This window comes from Numida meleagris, chromosome 6 (assembly GCF_002078875.1).
Source record: "Numida meleagris isolate 19003 breed g44 Domestic line chromosome 6, NumMel1.0, whole genome shotgun sequence".
Classification (NCBI taxonomy): Eukaryota; Metazoa; Chordata; class Aves; order Galliformes; family Numididae; genus Numida; species Numida meleagris.
The window spans coordinates 23,185,183-23,205,376 of record NC_034414.1 but is presented as its reverse complement, the minus strand read 5'-3'; the positions used below and the strand labels follow the sequence as shown (position 1 = coordinate 23,205,376).

Genomic DNA, 20,194 nt, shown 5'->3' with positions numbered 1-20,194 from the left:
CGGGGCGAGGGGCGCGGAGCGGTCGTCACCGCAGCGGCGGATCGGCCTCGGGAGGCGGCGCAGCCCGCGGGCCCCGGGGCGGGGGAGGAGGGAGAGCGCGGCACGAAGGGGAGGCGAGGCGGTGCGGCGCCCTGAGGGACGGGCCGGGATCCCCGCTGCCTTCTCGGAGAACAGGCGCTGGGAAGCGGGTCGGGGGTGTGTGCTGGCCGCGCACCTCGGCGGGAGAGAAGGAAGCACCGCGCTCGGGTGGGTGTCTGATGGAGAGGTGACAACGGTCGTGCGACGAAATGGGGGAAGCGAGCGGCTTTTGGTGAGATCATGCCCTTGTCCGATCTCCTGCTCTGAAGATTTTTGGATCCAAATGCTTGTCTATGGAGCAGCTGCATTATTTGGTTCAACAAAAGCACTTATCTATCCCTAGAAAGCTTGCCTTGCTTAGGTCATCACATAACAACGAGTCTGCTGCTTGTTCTTTCGGAGGTCTGCATTGATTTTTGCTGACGGCGAAATAGCAGGCTTTTCCCACTGCTGCTCTACCCTGAAGAGCAAATTTGGGGGTTTGTAAAGCACGTTTACTGTTAGTCCAGTAAAACCATCTTACGTTGACTTTCAGAAAGAACATGTGAAGACTGGAACACTTAAAAAAAGTTCTGACTCTCCAATACCAGGATTCTTTCCCTCTGCTGTACCCTGCGTTTGGAGAGATAGGGATGTCAGTGTGCTCATCCTGAAGCGTGCCTGAAGCAGCTGGTGATGCTGCTCCTAGGAAATACTACAGCCTCTGTTGCTCCAGGACCACCTTCACCTGTTGTAGCACGAGGACCTTTCTCACAACACCTATTTCCACCCCACTCCTTCCTTCACTTGGTGTCACAACTCACCTGCACCAAGGTACCAGGAACAAGGCCGATCCCTGCCATTCACAGTGCCAGAATACAAACAAACAAACAACAAAGGAATAGCTTTCCTCAGATAAAGAGGACCAGCAGGTGAGATGACCAGAATGTCATTTCATGCTATTTATGGTGTCTTTTCCCCAGTAACAGATCTAAAGCAATATGAACAACATTACATACATGCCACTGCACATATCCATATCCTGCACATCTTCTGCCCCTCTGTTACATCCTTCTCCTTCTCCTTCCCTATACAGGAAAGCAAAGGGGAAGAAAAGCAGGATGAGGAATGAGAGTTACATACTAACCCTCATGTGGTTCTGCTAGCAGCTGACAGCTGAACAAAGTATCTTGCACGGGCTCACATCCAGCTGGTACTGCTGGCTAAACATATTTTGTGCTCTCTTAACAGCTTCTTTACACGTTTCATAGGGCAGATTACTCAACATCTAATTTACTGCTCCTGGAAGAATGAATGGACCACTGACTTCCAGGAGATGAAAATGCTCATCTTGAACACAGCCCAGACAAATGCATTCCTTTAATCACCTAGCAATGATAGCCATGATGAGTAATTTATCAACAGTATGATAGTAATGTTATTCTAAATATATATGTTGCCAGTGTGGTCAAAATGATTGAGTACCAAGATACTACAGTATTCTAAGTTAGGCATTGTCCTGTGCAATCCGGGAGTTTCCCTTCTGCTCTGCTTCTGCTGGCTGTTCTTCTGCCTCCAGCAGATTTTTCTTCTCACTGGGGCAATACTGGCTTCACGCCTTCTCTGCCTCAGCTGAGGGGAGGCAGAGGGGTGAGAAATGGGCTGTGATTCTACTCAGTAGCAACCAGTGGATTTACTCCTTTTCTCTGGAAAAGTGTTGAAACAGAGCAGAGCTGCCTTAGCTGTGAGTCCCTAGGAAGGAGGCAGAAGAAGGTTTTGGGAGGCAAGAATGGAGAAGAGAAGAAGGAAAAGTGCTAGATCTTCCAGTGGCATCTCACACTGTAACCTTCACTGCAGATGGAAGTCCTCCAGACAGGGATATATCCCTTGAAGCCCCACGGGAGTACTGTGATGCCTTTTTTTGTGTTAGTGTTGTGAAAATTCTCATGGCATTACTGAATGGCAGTCTTAGGAGTGTTTTTTTCAGTTTAGCTTTCTTCATCTTCCATAATTCTTAGTCAAGTCTGTTTCCCATTGTCTTTGTTTTCTCATTTTGTTAGTGTTTATTGCTGCCTTTCTGTTGAGATATCAGGAATAGCTTGTGTGACAATCTGTTAGCAGAATCCAGGTTTTCTGCTGCAAAGTCATCTTGGTGTGGCCTCAGCTGGAGTGCAGGCTTTCTGGTCCTGATGTATGCATACTTCTTATTATCATTTTTATTGATCTTGATCATGCCCTCAGTAATCAGCATGTGCCATATTTTTAATTCCTGAACTATATTGTTTCTTGTGGTGTCTTCATACACTGAGGCATTGCACTTCATGCTTCATTCATGCTAGAGTTTCTGTTCTCTACAGAAGCAGCCTTGCTCTGCTGTAAATAACAATGGATACTTAATTTTCTAAGTATTGGAAAGACAATTGACTTGTGAATATTTGGTATCTGATACACATCCCCAACTTGTAAAATTTTGTCTGTTTGAAAAGTAACTTGATATGACCTCCAATTAGGAAAACAGTAAATTAAGGAGGAATAATTTGAAGAAATCATCTCTAAATTTCCAAACTGAGTTTACAGCCACTAATAATATTGTTTTCAAGATGAGAAATGTCAGAGCAAGTTATGATTCAAATAAGCCTAAGGATTAAAAAGAAAAGTCCTAAGAATATATAGAGACTTGCTAATAGGTAAAGTAGATTATAGGGGATGATTGTAAGGCTAACAGAAATAAACCTATGCGGTCAATTTTTTGATGTTGCAACAGTTAACAGTGATAACCCTTGCAATTCTTTATTAGGCTTCTGGTGGAGTGTATATTTATCATTAACCTGGAAAATGAATGATCAGGTATTAGCAGATGGTATCTCTTGACTTACAATGAAGTCTCTCAACAGCAAACAAAGGATACCATTAATGACTATACTGAGTAAATAGATAACAGGATTTTTTTGAGAGCCCACTTGCAAATCCTGTTCTTGGAAACGATGGGATTTGATGAGCCTTTGCTTGGTTTGTTTCTTTTCATGGTCCGGGGCCTGGTGATTCTGTGGTCTACTTAAGGGTCATCTGCATATTTTTTACTTTAGAAGAATGTAAAGCTTGAGCCTTGGAGTCACTGATCATATCAGATGTCTGGAGTCTGTATTGTAAGGGCAGAAAGTTAAGAGGAGAGAGATTCTGGGTATATCATTTTGTTGAAATCTGGAGTACGTCCACCTAGAAATGTAGGTCAGAAGAAAGTGCAATTCCTTTTGCAAAAAAGTTGTTCTCTGCCATATGCATGAATGATGAGGGAACAGCAACTGTGACCAGTACTAGACATGCTGTGTTCCTTTTTTGCTAATTGAAAGAGGTGCACGTGGTACAAGCCAGCAGAAATGCAGTGGGAAATATATTCTTGGAATTGAAGTGTAATCATGGATACTGTAGGGGCAAATTAATATTCTTTAAATGCTATAATTCAGGAACCACTGGCAGGGATCACAGGGAAAAGGCTCAACAGTCAGAAGACACAAGAAAGCAGAAACCTTTGTAGCAGACTGGGAACTTAAGACACAAGGGGAAAAGATAAATGGAAAACACTCAATTTATGAAATGGTGTTAAGCACTCAGCAAGTCACCTGGTGAGGAACTTGTCTGGCAAAATGGAACAGAAAATTTTAGGAGATACCTAACAGGAGTTCTTGGAAGGAGGTGAGCAATAGCTGCTGATGACTCCATGACAAAAAAGGGCAGAGGAAGCCAACAGCACAGTGATAACAGGGCAGCACGCTGCAATTTTACTCCACTTGACAGACATGAATGCTCATCTTATTCACTAGAAAAGCAGCCAGAAGGGTGCAACGTTGACAACAGAAGAAGAAGATAGAAAAAATATTGTCTGAACTCAGTGTATGGCACACATAAGCTGTCAAAAGAATTTTAGGAGGAGAAATATTTTGCTTGTTCATCTTCTAATGCTAGAGTCTGAGGAACCAGGATAAAAAATGACAGTTTTCCACTTTAAAAAGAAATGTGATATAACTGGCAAGACTTAAGTGTCAGGACAATTCTCATGACTGGAATACTGAAGGCTCACATAACCTAAGTAGGAAAAAAACTGAGGTTATAATTTCATGAAATTTAAAATTCTACCAAGCATTTCCCTATGACCAAAGGGGAAGAGAATGTCAAAAATTCTCCCGAAAGAAACCAAGTGTTTTCCCCTGTATTTGAAGTAGTTAACAGACATCAGAGAGATGTACAGCTCTCAATTCCACTGGGACACCTGCAGACGCATACAAAGACCTTGGGTTAATGGATTTCACAGTCAAATCTATCTAACTCAGCTAGAAAACAACCAACCAACCAATTGCTTTAAAACAGTTTTCCTAGCAACTAAATCCTACCCAAAAACTAAAAAAAGAAAACAACACCTTCTATTTTCTTGCTTCTTTCTCCTTCAGTCTTTGTCTCTTTTCCTTACAACTGTTCTGGAAGGTTTAACCCTTTCACATATCACTAGGATATATGTGAATAACATAATCAAGTCTTGAATGCTTATAATCTATGATAAAGCCCCAGTTCCAATTTCTAAAGATGAGGATCAGTTAGCATATACAGATAAGAAAGATTATCGATACCACTATTCCTGCATCCATGCAAAAGTCCAATCAAAATCCCACAATTAGTGAATGATAATTGTATAGCAGAGATGCAATTACTTCCTTAATGCATAAATTATTAACTAAAACTCTATCCAGTGATGGATAAGTTCAGATTTTTTTTTTAGCATTACTAAAACTTGCCTGAAATTATTAAGAACTTACAGATCTTTCTACAAAATAATCTTTCCTGTCCAAATGAAAATAATATAGTTCTATATTTCATGCATGCTATAAAACCATATTTAAACTATCCTGTCCTCAGTGCATACTTAATTAGATGTACTTATGACTTTCCTACAAGGTTCTTGAATTAACTTCTGAATTTCTTGGGCATTTTCCCGCAATAACTAAAATTACATTTCAAATCTGTTTACCTGAAAATCTGGGTATTAAGCTCTTCATACTCACTCAAAGGTAGTGGAATAGAAAGTGAGTCAAAGGCACTGAAAGAAATCTTTGCAGGATTGATCAACCTTTCAGTTACTCAGTTCTTCAATATTTTTATTTGACAATCTGCATATTATCAGAAATCTCATATTGCTCACATCTATGTGGGTTTAAGATTTGACTGTTCACATTTTACAAAACTTTTTCAAGTTAACAAATTTTTCTTACTATCAACTCTCCCTTAAATATCCTTAGGATTCAGAATCTTTCCTCATAAGTTGAAAGAATAAAACAAACATCCTGCCAAGCTCTTTTTCCTGATAACTATGCACCTGGGAATTTCTGAACCCCTGTAAATATAGCTGAGCAAAGATAAGCAGTGCCCCTTGAAGAAGTAACCTCTAACTCTTGCAATTTCTTGTCTCTCAAGTAGGTTCTCAAATGTTTCAGGGAGAGTATTCAAGCTGTTACATAATAACTTGCATTAGGAAAAAGATTTGTCTGAAAAATAGTCAAAGGTAAAAAAGAAGGTGATTCATCACCTGGAAAAGTTCCCTACTTCTGCTCATTGTGCAGTTTCACAAACTGTTGGCCCAGCATGTGTCAGAAATGGGGCATGGGCAAGGACAGCCTGAGGCAGAACTGTCATTAGAAGAAATGTTTGTCAGCTCACAGCCTCAAACACACACAGCCTCCTGCAAATATCATTTTAGGCTTAAATAAGCCTTCTGGCTATGCTTAGGTAGCATTTTCAGCAATCGTATATGGCTGCAAAACTCCTCTAAATCTGAAATCCCAAGCCGATGATCACCATGCATATACACTACAGCTTTTCAGGGTAGCCCTTTTCACTTCTACAGTTCTCAGTTTAGCACTTAATTATATCTATGGAAATAAGCTACCAGTCTGCAAGCGTGTAAGGTCACATTATTTTGGGTGAATAATGACACAACAGAAGTGTCTGCAATAAATTACCCTTCTATACTACCCTGCCCACTCAACAGAACACAGCTATAAAGTCTCGTTTCCTGAGCAATTGTTTCTTTACTATATATTTGTATTTTTTATATATATATTTTTACTATATTTGCTGTGAAATAGCAGACTCTTCCTTCCCTTCTCTTTTGAAGTTAGCTTTGACTGAACCCCATATCACCATAACAAAGTCCAGGCATCTCAATGCATGTGTGTTCCCGAAAAGGACAGAGTGAAGACAGGACAGCATTATCCTTAACTGCATTATTTTATGGACATTACAGACCCAGGAATAAAAGGGAGGTATAATTGCCATCACCAGAGAAATTTAGGAGTGTATGGGTACAGGACTTTGAAGACTTATTTTCCACTTTAGCCAGAGGATTTCTTTCAAAACTTGTCACATTCAGTGAAATCTTTGGTGCAAATCTGAAGATTGCAATACAAGTGAAATAAAGACAGTTGATCTCTGATTCTGTTTCTTTATTTTTATTTCTATTTTTATTTCTGTTTAGTTTTTGACTCACTTGGCAATTGCAACAGGGGTCCACAGATTTCTCCAGATAAGCCAGAGAAACCTTTGTGAAAGCCTGAAATATTACAGAACAATGTAGTCTATGCACATGTTTCTTGGTGCCGTGCATATTACTAAAGATTAGGCCCCATAGAAAAATACTGACAAATGAAAAACTGAAAACCGAAACTCTGAAGTTTGGAAATTCAAGGTAAACGGCAGTAAGAATTTTAGTTCGGCTCCTCTTGTCTCTACTCTCTGCTGTTAACCTGGTTTTCTGTTTGGTCTTCATTTCCTATGCCCCCCGTCAACCCCACAAGAATGCTTTGAAGTCACAGTGGTGCTATCTTTGAATATTTTTTATCCTCATTTTTTATTTGAAAATTTACATACACATAACACTCATTTAAAGTGCACACTTTTTTTTTCCCAACAGCAAGATTTTGTGATACATTGTTTCACTGAAACTGAAAAATAGCTTCAGTAAAACAATTCTACGCATCTTGACAAAACACTTTGAAGAAAAACTAATCATGTATTATCTTTCTTCAAAATCATGTTTGCAAAGTATGAGTGTATTAAAAATACGTCTATAGTTATAACTACATTGAGCTAATAGACACATGCCATATAACTGCTAGAGATTATTGTCAGCTGAAAAAAACTGGTACTGTGAATTTGTATTGCATTGCTTTTTGTAAGCATTATATCATGAAGCTGTATACACAGCTTGGCCATACTCAAGACTGCCCTGCAAACTTTGAAAGAAAAAAAGAGATTAAAGAAGTCCCGTGTTGCCAAATCCGTCTCACATGTTGAAGGAAACCCTCTCTTACTGCATCTGCTGTTACTCAGTGTTTTCCCCAGCTGCACCTTTGCCATGAAAAAAACAAACAGCATATTGCTCGAAGACATCTCCTGCATCTGGGAACCACCTCCTCTTTCATTCTTGAGACTTGGGTGCTATGAAAGTTGGCTCCAAGTCAGTTTTATCACTCAAAAAGAAATTTTCCTTCAAAAATCTTTAAAGTCTTGTTAGAACTTTTATGAACTGCTCCTATGCCCCTGTTTTTTTTTTTGCTGTTTTTCCATTAACTAATGCTGCCAATTTTTATATACAACGGCTATCTGTGATAAGTTCTACTTACTTAACTCAAGAGGCAGAAGAAAGTACTTCAGTCTTTTGTATGTGCCAGTTCCTTTGTCTTCGAACAAAGAGCTTCAGAATTTGAATCAAAATACTTTCCTGATTTTCAGATCTCTAATTGAAAGCATAGGATGAACTTAACACACATTCCATTCATTATAATTTATGAATAACTTTCTTTTCTTGTTGCTCATTGAAGCAAAAATACTGAAGTACAAACTGTATTCCATTTTCTTCCAAATATCCTACCTAACTGGACAGAAGCTGTCATCATGACCTACTTTCTTTGCAGTTCTGCCCCTGCCCCTTCCCCCTACCCACAAAAGGAGAACAATGTTTTGAATTTTATTCTCCATAGGAAAAGGAATTTGATCAGATTTCTTCTATTTGGCAGTTTCTAGCACTGTTAGAAATTGTATTTTACTTGTACTAAGATGTTTAGAACATTCACAGTTCTAAAAATTCTAGCCCTTCATATTTAAATGTTTCTTTCCTTACCCAGTATGCTCCAACCCACTGAAATCTCACATGTGAATCATGCAGTCTCGGATTGTTAGCTATACAATTTTCTAAGCAACTTATACTTGTAGAGATCACATACAAAGAAATGGTAGAAATTATACTGTGTGTACTTTCAGGGCGCACACCTTGCTACAATAAAGAATTCAGTATTCCTTCAGCACATAAAGAAAAAAAACTTTTTCTCAGCAAAAATTCAGTTTCTCTGAAATAAATTAGTCATACCTTGAGAGAAATGTTTTTTCCGTTATGGCCATTCTAGATGACATCTCTTGAATGTCTGTGCCACTGTTAACCTTCCAGAAATTAATTGCATTTACCACTACTTATCTTCTTTGATTGTATCTTTATTGCATATAAAGGTGTTCCAGACCCAAATCCGTGCTCGTATAACCTAAAACCATTTTGAGGTGAATCTGTAACTCAAAAATACCAATCTCAGTGTATACAATGAAACTCAAAGGCAAAACTAAGCAAATTAGTCCAACTAAAGCTGACTTAAACCTTTCTTCCTGATTACCAACATAATGGAAACCCAGCTTCCCCTAAAATAGCCCAAACTATTGTCTCAAATTACTTAAATACAATGGCCCATAAAGCTCAGCTTCCTAACCCAAATGTCTACAGTGAATTAAAAACAGCCGTCACAGTAGCAATGAAATGTCTCCACTGCTTACTCATCACAGCAAGCAAAGCCATTCCTGACAAATTCTATCAAGTTAAGCTACAGCGACCAGCAGCTTCTTTCTCATCATCCAGCTGTACTAGCGTGTTAAAATTCCTGTCAATTACATAAAAAGTCTGCCCCTCTCCAGGGCACATCAAAGTTTAAGACAGAACAAAACAGATCCAGTTCTTCAGTACTTCTTTCTCCTGTTCGATAGCTCTTTTGCCTGCCAGGGCTGAAAGCAATCTCTCTCTAAAGTCTATGTTTTCTCAATCATTGCCCTTTCTTTTAAATTTCTATAAACATTTTTTGCCTTTTATTTCTTCACAGAGACAATTACTGTGCAGAGCAATCTAGGTACTTCTGCTTTGCCCTCCAGACCTTGATATAACAGGACTTTATGGAAAAAAGCAGATATTTTTAATTGGGCTGCTGATTTGGCCATTTTCCATGTTAGAACCTTACTTGGATAGTTAGAGACAAATCAGTATCTACCAATGCGTATTATTATTTTGTACTCAAACGATTTCTCTCTAACACTTTAACACAGTGTCTTCTGATACACTTGTACGAAGCTTACATCCAAAGGGACTCACTCATCACAAAACCAGGTCTGAGGCAGACCATTGGCCAGGCAGAGGGTTCCAATCCAAGAGCTAGGATGTACTGTAGACTGTAGCATTATGCTTTCTCTTTCTGTGTCTCACTATCTCCTTCTCCTTGAACATGGTGACAAAGGCGTATTTGTTGCTGATTGATGCCAGGGAAATAGAAAAGGATGACTGCTTTGTGTTCTCTATTCAAACAATTTGCCCATTCTTTCTTTCTTTGCTTGAATGACTGCACAACAACTAACCATGCAAATCTGCCTGTGTACACAATTAGATATGCTTCTGCTGAAGTGTTTATTCCTGGTTTACTCATATGTTCTGGAATTTTTTGCCCAGGTGTTAGATTAAGGCACATGAGCTCTAACACCTACACTTTGAATCATGCATTTCCTAAACCTAGCTGCTGGTTGGGTGGCCTACTCTTAGATCTCATCTGTGCTGCCAACTCTTGCAGTGCAATTGCCAGTAATGGTTTTTGCCTGTCCTTGAGCTGCTGAAGAGCGACTTGAGAAGCTTGAACTTTCTCATATAATTCATCCTTCCTGGGGGAAAAGGTGTAAGAAAAGTCAAATGGTCTAGTTAGCCTCAGCCTCACGGTCTAGGAAGGACAGACATCAGACCTGCCTGCTGCAAGAAATAAGAAAGTTCTTTCTCCATCTTCTCAGGTGCTCATACTTTTTCCAAGGGAGCAAAGTTTTATAAAAAAAGGCAGAGAAAGAAATAAAGAGCAAAGCATGGTAGCTCAGTTCCCTCTTGTGTACTCTTTTTTTCCTCCTCAGAAGATGGGATTTGTTTCTCTTGTCTTGTCTCCTTCTGGTGGTGAGTCTGTTCAGCAAGCAGGTAACAGCTACAACAGGATCCAACAGCTGAAAGGACCACAAGTGTTAGTCTGCTAGTTTAGGAGGAATACTAACTAGCTACCTAGCTTCTGGAGGGGGCTGGTTAGGATTCCACCACTTCAGAGGATGAGGTTGAGACTGAAGCAGGCAGAAAGAGCTCAATTTTTTTCTGCATTCACCTTGGCAAACCTGTTTTTTATTTGCTTTTTTTTTTTTTTTTCAGCAGCAAAATATAAACAATGTCTATAAATGCCATACAGAGAGTGACTCTCTGAAAAATCTTGGTCTCTGATAAATATGATTGGAAGCATACTCATTCTGCAAGTAATTTCAGGATCATGAAGGAAGCTTCTTGTGAAATTAGCAGCAAGTCTCTCAGTATAAGAAAATCAGAATTGATTGCAAAGGAGAATTATAAAGCTTCCTCCTTAAGTCCATAATTAAAGTATGCTCCTGCTAGGGAAAGAGATTAGAAAAGCTGAGTATCCTGGAACATCCATAGAAACTCATTTCACCTTTTTGCTTTTGTCCTTTTAGTGCAAGGATTTAGCTTCACATTCTGCAGACTGGAAACAGTAACAGATGTTGACAAAGCACAAAGCCTCATGCCATACATCACAAATTATGAGTAAATAGATGGCAAACATACCCAAGGGACTTCTGAAACTGGTCAAACTTATGTCAGACTGACTGGAATGTCAGAGAGTTATGAAAGATTGATATGTAGGTACATGAAAGAAGCAACCTTTAGTAACAAAACTGCATCAGAAAAACAACATGTTCTGAAACTCCAAATTGCACATACTAGAAAATACAAGAATCAAAGAGAGTGATTCAGATGTGACAATAATATACATTTGAGACACCCAGCTTTCCTTGGACTAAACTTAAACACAGAGTAGTTTGTAATGCATTAGCATCATCTACTGGACAGTGCAGGGAATACATTTTGGAAACGGCAATACTGATTACAACATTTAGCAACACTGTATTTAGTAAGCCATTCAGAACATGCTGAAGATTTCAAACACTTTTTAAAAAAAAAACATGTTATATTTGCTTTCTTTTTGGGAATGCTGATGCATCTCTGATAAAAAATGGAGTTTAAAAGAGATTTCTACCTAAGAAATCCTAGTTTCTAGTAGCAGAAAATGCTGCAATAGCTGCAATAGCAATAGCTGTGGCCACAGGAGACATTTCTGAAATTATAATATGGGCATTTAATTACAAATATAACGTTTACTAACAGATATTTAATTGCTTTAGATGTAGAACAATAGCAATATCATTAATGATTATTAGTAAACTCCTGCAATAATAACCAAAGGCCTTTGAGTACCTTTAAGAAGAAACCCAGGGAAACAATTTACAGTCAGAAAGCAGCGCTCCCAGCCACCAAAGAGGACAAAGGAGATCAGGCAGTGTCGGAAAAACACATGACCCGGTGGGAACTAGAAGTCTTGAGACTCTTAGCTGTAATGGATGTTGGCAGTCACGCTGGGAACTTGATGAGAGCTCCCATCTCAGTGCCACCTGCTGCTCCGGAGCACAGCAGAGCCTCTGCCCAGCTAAGCCTGCTGCAACGAGAGGGACTGATGGCACTACAGAGAAGATGATGGAGCCCCTGTACTGCTGATTCTCGTGAGAGGAAATCTCATTCTTTGGGTTTTGCATCCATCAACTATCCTGAGGGATACTGCCATCCCTCATGATGGTTCAGAGGAGAAACGCTTTATCTGAGAAGCAAAGGAGTGTTATCACAGAAAGGATTAGGACATCTTTGTCTAGCGTCCTCTGTGACAGAAAAAAAAATCATATTGTTATATTTATACCATTAATGCATTTAATATGCTCTACAGAGTGTAAAAAATGTACAAAGTATTTCTTTGAAACACTTTACTTTCTGAATATAAGACAAAAAATCAACAAACTAATCCAGAAATGCTGGAAGGGAAAATGACACCTTACAAAGTCATAAACTTGCATTATGTAACACTGCACCACAGCCCCAGCTACTGATCAGCTGTGTCTAAATGCTTACGAATACACATAAACAGTCAGCTTTTTCTTGTATCTTGTAGCAGGAAGATTGACTACAGAATTATATTATGCTTTCATAAAATGACCTTTCTGTATTTTTTTAACTTTAAGGTTTTAGCATTTATTTCTTATTTTGTATGTGTTTATTTGCATTTATGTATGCTGATATTTGCAGCTAATACTAAAACCAGTAGGAGCTGTGAACGGTGGGTATTCAAGTTCTGGTCCTTTATGAAGTCTTTCAGAGATCCTTGTTAGCTCCCTCAGCCCTGACTGACTTAAAGAACTGCTTCTTTTCAGCGTTTTTGCCACTCCTTCCATTTATGCCTTCCTTCCAAATTTTAGAGAGGCTTCACAGAGCCCCATTTCTTTTAAGCTGTGTACATAAGGGTATAGCAGGCAGACACTGAGAGCCCAATTAGTGATAATACTGCAGTGAATTCAACAAACAAATGGTGGTTAGAGAAGAGTAAGGATGGTCAAAGAATAATAACACAAGCATGTTCTGATGATTGCTTGTGATTCTGTGCAGTTTTCTGGTTGCTTAACCAGTAATAAGATGCCACTGTTTCATATAAAGAAGCAGAGGTGAATTACAAATGGGAAATAAAAGGAGATTTTTTTCACTTTTTCCATGAGCCATCTATCATATATGAAGGCCAATGTGACACTGCACAGATACACTTGTACAGTTCTGGAATACAATAACAGAAATTGGAGACAGTGGTAAAATGAAGGGGACAATCAAAAGCACCAATACAGAAGAAGGGCACTTAGCTAACATTTTAGTTCATGCAGTTGAGGAACAGAAGTAGAACCTGACATAGCAGAGGAGGAAGAGATTAGCAGTTGAGAAAGCAAATAAAAAATAAATAAAACATAACAATAATAACATTTAAAAAAATGAAGCAATCAGCATTTTGAATGACTCTGAGCACGTGTAGCCCAGGAGCAGAGAATCTAGTTGTGATGGAAGAAAAAGACCCAAATGACAAGGTATGGCATTTGGTCAAAGAATTGAAGGGTAGATCTTTGAGATACTGTGAGGGTAAACAGAGGTTAACAGCTTGCACATCAGAGCCCATATAGAAATCATGATGTTTGGACTGTATATCTCAGTGGTTAGGAGAGTGATAGAATTAGTGTGATTGAGAATAGAGGAACATTAAAATCTTTATCAGCTCAGGCTATGAGCAAGCCACAGAGAGAGCAAAGAGAGGACTGCACAGAGGGAGGGAGGTCAGGAGACAGGTGTTAGATTTTTGAATGTCTGAGCTGAAACCATGCCTCAAACAAAAGAGACTGTGGTATGGAAAAGAATTATGTTGGATAATAGCTGGAAAAGAAGGAAAGGAGAAAAATTATTTCTAGGGTTCGGATTGTGAAACAGGGGCATGTGAGGGTGAATTAGAGAAGGAAATTAAGGGGAACAAAGGATGGAAGGATTTCTAGAAGCAAGGAACAAGCAGTGGTGTTAAAGGCTCAAGACAAGATGAAAGGGGAGGAGAGACTCAAGATTTCTTTAGGAGACTTGATCAATTGAAGCTAGAGCACAAAGACTTCCCTTAAGCACAAACTGATGCCTCTCTATCTTTTCTGAGGGCAAGATTTAGCTATTCTGCCCTTCCTTTTCTTTAGAAAAGCAATTTGCATGACAGAACAAAAAGAAAAATAGCTAAAAATATACTGTGAATCATGGAAAATTATATCTACTAAATCTCACAGTGTACTGCTATTGCCATAGTAACCCTTGTTGCTAGATTACTGCAAGCTGTTTCTTTGCTAAATTTTCCTGGAAGCTTTGCCAATTTTCACTTTGGTTTCAAAATGAAGTTTAATAAAGGATAAAGAATAACACTGAGAACCCACATTGCATCCTTCTATTTCTTTCTTGCAAACTCTCCCCCACCCCTTTTATCCCACTTTCTAAGAGTCATGTCCTTTAAGAAACAATTTTCAAAGGCATCTTTTGCCAAAGGTGCAAATGGACTTCTGGTGGGATTTGCACAATCTGTTAGGATTCTGACTCAATATCCAATTCAGTGAAATGTAAGCCTCAGTTGGAAAAAGAGGTATTACTTACAGCTGCTGTTTTTGGTTGTTTTTCTCATTCCATTTAATAGAAAAGTCCATCTCATCAGTGGTACAGCATCACATATCATGAATCAAGAAAGTGAAAAATAGCACGAGAGGGAGCAAGAAAAAACACTCCACCTCTTTGTCCTTCACTGTTTTCCAAAACTAACAGCTTCCAATCCTGAGAGCAATCCCCAAACTAAGAAGAGTAGGAATTGAAAACAAAGAAAGAGACTTAGTGAATGGATTCATCCATTTCTTTCTCAGATATTGCAGAGCTGCATTTCATGTGTGCTTCAAGGAACAGAACTTCAGATTCTTGCTGAAGGTAACTTCCTCTTTTACCTTGTGGAAATTTCAGGAAACTAACATATGTAATGTGTAGTGCCACAATAGATGATCTGACTAAAAGATCTTGTAAAACTTTGTTAGTTAAGCTCACCATAGTGTTTGATACCTTGTTGATAACACACAACAAAACATATGCAATGCTATGCTTGCAGAGCAATACTGTTGGCCTTTTCTGTCCATAAGTGGAAACAACTTCAACAGATTGTTATCCTTCTGGCAGATGTACAGGCCAATGAGCCAAATAACATTCTCTGGCCAATGAGTCACAAAACCATGACGGTCAGAACCAGACCATATTTTAGATTTTGGCAATAGACTGATGATCCCTTTGTGTGATGTAGCTCTTCAGAATGTAAAAACCAAATGCCTCTCATTTTTTCTTTAAAAAAGTGTAATGGGGGTGACTGTGGACATCTAGAGGCACCATTAACGTCCTCGCGTGGAAAATCAAAACCATTTATGGGAGAACTCCTGTGGCAATTGAAATACCTTCTTGTTAGAGGAAAAAAACTGGGTGCAGAACTAGGAAGTTACTGTTTGGCTTGATTCTTAAGCATGTTAAGCCAAAGGCTGACTGGTCAAAGAAGCGACCTTATGAGTCATTGGATGCAGAAAGAAACTTTCATGCTTGCCCCTGGCATACGCTGAAATGCAAAAGGGATGTATAATGGGTATGTAATTTCTTTTGCTTTGAGAAGAAAAAAAAAGTTGAAAATAGAGCTGAAGGCAATGCTTCTGGTAAAGAGGACTTTCGAAGTCAAAGTTATTAACCTCTTAAAATATGACTCAGTCCTCTACATAAACTTATTCTGGGCAAAAAAACTTGATTCTTGCTGCTATATCAGGCTTTCAAAGTTCTTCTGGTTAAATCATAGGCTGTTATGTTTCATCTGCAAAATGGGTCTGTAATACCATTCCTCCTTTACTTTTGCCCCTGCTCCCTCGTGCTGGTTAGTGAAGAGGATGTCGGTAAGTTCTCTGCATGTGAAGAATTATTTTCTCTTTAATAAATAAGCATACAAATATGTACCAGAAATGAGTATCATGGGGGAAAACCTGGCAGGAATCAAATCTTGTGCAATAAAACAGGAAGCTGTACAAAATATACGGACAATGCCCCCTGACTGATTCTCTATATGAGTGCTTCCTTTGGTGAAGGAATTTGGTATCACCATGGAGGTGTACAGCTGTAGCTTTATAAGTCTGAGAGAAGCTATGGAGAATAGGAGCCTCATCAGAGACTGACTGAGGAGTGGGATAAGTTACAAAAATTCATAAAACACTGGAAAGGTTTAAAAGGGAAAGATATCAAAAGTTCTGAGCAAGAGGTTTATGCAAATATGAGCTCTATCAAAGGAAAATTATGGCATACACTCATAAGTAGGTCAGCTCTGAATCACTAAATTCATTTTCAGTATTGGTTCAGGAAAAATATTTCATATCTTTAATATTTGCAGAACTCTATGTATATTTACACAAGTCAGTTTAGGGTAAATGATCTCCAATTTCCTCACAGCTACTCTCAAAGAAAGTTCAGTTACCCTTGAGCACTGATATACAATGGCTTATTGTTCTAGCACCTACGTGTATGCTGCTTCCTTGCAATGAAGTCTAAGTAACATCTCTTTAACACAGAAGTCTAAAATGAGCACTGGATTCAAGTTCCTAAATAGTGAGGGAGAGTCTTACATTTAAATTCATCTTTCCAATGTTGTAAGTGTTAATCATCCGTTAATGCTGTAGGATGAAAAGCTGTGGATGAAGAGTTGTGGGGCAAACTTTAAAAATCCAAATCCCTCCCACAGCTACAGTACGTGCTGTGAGACCTGTCCAGCACTACCTGGAGGAGATCCTGGGGTTAAACTTCCAGTCATAATAAAACATATAAGGAAATTGGAGAAACATGTCAGATGTTAATATTTCATAGTATTGTAATTAAAAGGCTAAGATTCCCATAAACATTCATAGTCTGTGCCTTCTTCCTACCCTGTGCAGACACAAAATTGTCACAGTCACTCCCACATATTGAAATGTCTCTTCAATTAACATTCCTTGTCAAAGTATGTGGCCAGATGACACACACTGTTCTGTACAAGAAAAGGAAGTTTTTCAACATAATTATTGAACTGATGGATCTGCACCCTTCCTTTATATTTTATAATTGGGCTGAATTTGAGGGAGAAATCCCGCTTAATGCAAATACTAGTCCATGTAATAACATTTCCAAAGTTATGTTCTATAAAAGCCAGAAAAAAGAATTTGCCTCACCAACACATCCTTGATTTGAGGCAGCATGGGCTGCTCCCAGGGAAGGAGGCAATACAGTACCCAGTTAGGTTTCTCTATTTGGCACACAGGCGGCAAATTCCACTAAGGTGTAATTCAGGTAGAAGCTGCTAAATTAGTGAGTATTCCGGTCTCTTTGATCTGGTTTTCTAATGCAACAAACATCATTTTGTGGTGAGGAGAAAGACAGCCCCTTGACCATCTCTGAGGTGTTGGCATGCAAGGGAGTCAGCCTGGAGCTCCTGAGCAGAGGCGGCACAAATGCTAACTACTAACTCAACAAGTTATGCTGTCTCTCAGACAGTGAGGCAAGCAGAAAACTAGGGACCAATCTAGGTGTACTCAGGGAGTGAAAGAAAGGAAAAAGATCTGGGGACACAATTCTGTAGGTCACAGGGCTCCATTATTTTTGCTGTTGGCAGAACAACTTCTTTGCTAAAATAATAGCAAGCCTAGGGCTTTACTTGGGTCTTCTCTCATATTTTAGGGTCCTTTGTTGCAGAGGAAAGAGTAAAAATGCAAAGCATGGTTCATGCTTAACGGAGGGCCTTTAGTGACATTCAAAAACTAAAATTCACAAAGCAAACAGATTACCTATGGAATGTCAGGACAGTTACTGAGAACTTGCTTTAATATCACAACTGGTGATTTTTTTTTTCTTCCTTTCAGTTCTCAAGTTTCTTGGGTAAAGGAGTTGCAAATTTATGAGACTTGACCTGATCTAACATGTTCCTGTCATTAGAGGTCAGCTGTGCACTCATACAGGCAGATCTGCCCAGACACACACACACTATTGCAATTCTAATACATACAGACCATTTTGAAGTTGTTCTTGTTTGAATTTCATACACTGAATCCAAGCAGTAGCTAACTTCTGAGTTATATTCCATTTTTATCACGATGGTGGGTTTGAAATTGATTTTCAAAGTAGTGACCAGTTCTCAGTCATATAAACTCTAGTTAATAGCTCCACCAATGGCCCTTGAATTGTTATTAATTTCATTCACTTACAGAATTTACAATTCTTATAGTCTGATTAAAAACTTGAAATGCTGACATTTTAGGAATAGTACTTAAAGGGAAGCTTATAATTAGCAAAATTTCATCTAACAAATTTTAATTTGGAGATGGCCTTGCAAGTTTGGGTGTTAGAAATAATTCACTATTAGATTTCTCATTTAGAAACTCCCCTAGCTAGAAAAAGTGAGCTAATAATAATTATTTAAAATTTAGTCTGAAATGCCATTTCATGGCAAAGGGAATTAAAAAAAAAAGAGGAAATCAGGAGGTAATAAGAAATTCTGAGCTCTCTCTTTTTTAGTCTTGAGAGAGTTTCAGGAGTTTATTCATAGGATTTTTTGATGAGGCTTTGTGTAATAGCAAAGACTTGATGACCAATGAAATCTCTTTTTATTCTCTGTTTGCAGAAGTGTAATTTTGCTGGAGCCAGAAACCTTCAAGAGAGTCTAATCTCAGCCTTAAGAAACTTCAGCTATAGTTGTGTCTAGATTGTAGCTCTTTGTAACTGAATCAGTGGGCAAGGGAATGTAGTCAGTATAAATATCTAAAATATTCATCCAAAGACTTGTAGCGCTTTCTCAGAGGAGGTAACTATGGCAAAACGGCTAATGCTGCTAGGTGATTTCATTAAGCCCATTAGCACACCGGCCATGGCAGATCACAAGTCACCTGATTAGCACAGGAGACACCTCATTCATACAGCCTATTTCTCTGGAAGCAGATGTCCTTTCATCAGCACATTGCATACACGCAACAGAGGTCCTACTGCATCCTTCTGCTTGTTTGTCTGAGTGGTAGTTATCAGTTAATCAGCCTTGGAAACTATCTTCTGTCATTTCACAATGACTATCAGTTAAAGCTGGTTGCGTGTGAGTGGCTGACACTGCTGTCATGTGAGGACAGTTCCAGAAAGGCCGCTTTCAGGAATATGAAAAAGTGCTAAGGGGCAAGGAATTAGACTGGATAATCATTAGTTAGACTGAAAAAAGCTATTAAAATAGATCCTTGATGCCCAAGGAGAACACCATTTCTTCTGATAGCGTGGTTCCAAATGGCACATAGGTGTTTCTTTTTTCCCTAAAAGCAGAATTAACAGGGGCAATGGTTTCCTGAATAATAAAAAAAAAATGTTAACTGACATTAAAAGTGCTTCTCTGAACAGTTGATGCATTTCTGAGGCAGACAATATGCAGCATGAGAGCTTGCTTAGAGCAAGACCTCTGGAATCAAACTATTAACTTGGTGAGCAAAGAAAAAAAAAAAGTAGGCTTCTTTTCCTCTACGTGCTCTGACTCCAAAGCCAAAAGAAGAAACATAGCTTGAACCAGCCTGGCTACATCAAAGGTTCTCCAAGTTCTGCCCTCAAGACAAATTGGTCCAGACTACACTGCTAACCCACAGTAGCAAACAGATTGGATGCAGGCAGCTTGAAAAGCTCTTAGCCCCAAGCACATACTGAGATTACTGTTCTCCCCAGGACTTGTGCAGCCTTAGACTGCACACAGTTTCCTACCTTTTCTCAGCCTTCATGTGGTTTCACATCACGATTTCAGAGTAACTCTGACACACGGGATGGATGAGACACAGCAAAACTGTTTTCTGAAATTACAGACATGGATTAAACATTCAGTGCGAGGTATTTAAGCTTGGAAGTGTTATAAAATAGGAACTATTTCTATGTTGAACTGCCAGCAAGTAGATTTTGCATGGTTTTCACATTTCTATTCTGCATTTCCTATACCATGCAGTAGATGGCAGGAGCCAATCAAAAAATTTCACTGCCATTTTTGCAGAAGGAAAGTTGACCACATTAATCTCTGTTAAGATTCTCATGTTTAATTTAAAATAATTTTACAGCAACCTTTTAATGTTTTTGGACATTCTTAATGTTCATAATATTTCTCTTGTTGCAGGGTTTATTTCTTTTTAATGTAACTTGGATTATTAAAAGATTAATCTTTCAAAATTGTGTTGATATTTCAGATTTTTTGATGAGCTCTGAGATTTACTGGACAAGTTTAATAAATTTCTTAACTTAAACTACACTTAAGGTTCTGGT

The 20,194-nt window shown here is 38.8% G+C and overlaps 1 protein-coding gene across 3 annotated transcripts in view; it reads right to left on the bottom strand.

Moving 5' to 3' along the window:
• C1QTNF4 (C1q and TNF related 4) overlaps nt 1-20,194 on the bottom strand; it is a 51,582-nt gene that overhangs the window by 17,467 nt on the left and 13,921 nt on the right. For all 3 annotated transcript variants that reach the window (XM_021403039.1, XM_021403038.1, XM_021403040.1), the window contains one exon: nt 19,649-19,734. The gene's annotated coding sequence lies outside the window, so the exon portion shown is untranslated. The remainder of the gene's footprint in view (nt 1-19,648; nt 19,735-20,194) is intronic.